Raw genomic sequence first — 1,658 nt, forward strand, 5'->3', positions numbered from 1 at the left:
CCACCAGTGCTCAAAAACCCAGCTGTGTTGTTAGCATACACTGTCACTGACTGAGCAGGGACAATGGCTGTGGCTGAGGCCAATGGAAGAGGAAGGCCTGTTAGGCATCACCACAGCGCACAGAGCCATGGCCCAATGGCTGGAGCATGCAACATTTCAGAGAGGGCAGCTCATAGTGGGCATGCAGGCAGCCCTGATTCATCTTCAGGATGTCCCAGTACAGGAGCTGAATGATGGAGGTGAAGAAGGGCCCAGCCAAAAACTACTGCAGTCTGAAGTAAGAGGTCATGGTTGGCTCAATCAAAGGCTTTCTCTTGATTCAGAGAGAAGAGATTGATGTTCAAGCCAAAGAGCTGCATGGCTGTTCACAAAGTGCGACTATGCAAAAGATGATGGGAGTGAGGGATTTCAATCTTCTAGTTATTATATAAGATCAAGTGATGAATGCAAATCTGTCTAACTATTTGTTCACCAGAGCCATAGTGTGGCAGGGCTGTGCCCTGGGTAGCACCAGCTCTTGCACTAATTGTGGCAGCACAGTCAGCTGCCACTAAAGTAGTAGCTACTTTTATGACCCCCTACAAAGGCTGTACCGTGGGATGCTGCCCCTGTCACCCCCCACCCCAGTTACAATACTCAATCATCCATCAATCCATCTAGCTATGTATCTAGCTATCTAAAGTGTTGGAGTAAAAAATAATCTATTAGTATGATTTTTATCTCATCTATTTAGCAAAACACATGCAAAAGAGGTGATAAGCTGCTAGAGTCCTTTATTTCCTATGTTCTTCCCAAATCTCAAATGTTGGAAAAACAGTTACAAGGCCCCAACATAACCTAAATGAACTCTGCCTCACTTGATTCCTAATTAAAGAAAAGTTTCCCTAGGTCTGTCTATACTCCATTTCCAATGAACTCAATCAGCTTATCCTAGCCTGCACACCCCCACAAACATTTTTTTTCAGGAAATAAACTTTTTTTTTTCAGAAGTCTGTCTGCCCAAATAAACTTGCTGGGAATTTCTGTATTTTTTTTAACTCTTTGCAGTAAACAAGCCAGTTTCTATTAAACAATGTTATAAAATCTACCCCTTCATTTTATTTATACATTCTGCATCCATCTCAAAATAATGCGGACCGGCCAGTAACTTGCCCCCCCCCCTTTTTTTTTTACCCAAGGTCTTTTAGGTGGTTTTATTTCAAATTATCCCATCACAAGAAAGTGGAGATGATTATGCTTTTATTATATATCGTTTATATTTAATATTCTCCCCTATAAAATCTCTGCGTAGCAACAGGTACCTAACAGATGCTGTACTCATCATAGAGAAGCAGTGAATCTCTCCTGAGTTAACACATTGTGTTAATACCATACGGTCGCAGAGCTGCACGTGGGCCGGGGAGTGTCCCAACACAGGCGAGGGCAATCGGGGACCAAGTTAAGTCGCTGCACAGAAGTCAGTGACTCGACGACTTTCTAGACCTCAGGGAGAAATTTTTCACCACAGCCGAAATAGCTCAGTTGGGAGAGCGTTAGACTGAAGATCTAAAGGTCCCTGGTTCGATCCCGGGTTTCGGCAGAATCTTTTTTTCCCCCTTTTCTTCCGATTTCTAAGGGAACGGTTGCCTTAGCACCGGGCAGCCGGCGGAGCAGCCGGG

At 44.1% G+C, this 1,658-nt stretch overlaps 1 non-coding gene across 1 annotated transcript; it reads left to right on the plus strand.

The window, feature by feature from the left end:
* Positions 1 to 1,506: 1,506 nt before the first annotated feature.
* On the plus strand, positions 1,507 to 1,579 carry TRNAF-GAA. Its single transcript has one exon. It is a non-coding gene; the product is annotated as a tRNA-Phe (tRNA).
* The last annotated feature ends 79 nt before the right edge of the window (positions 1,580 to 1,658 follow it).

Source organism: Crocodylus porosus, unplaced genomic scaffold, assembly GCF_001723895.1.
Source record: "Crocodylus porosus isolate Cpor-Errol unplaced genomic scaffold, CroPor_comp1, whole genome shotgun sequence".
NCBI classification, from domain to species: Eukaryota; Metazoa; Chordata; order Crocodylia; family Crocodylidae; genus Crocodylus; species Crocodylus porosus.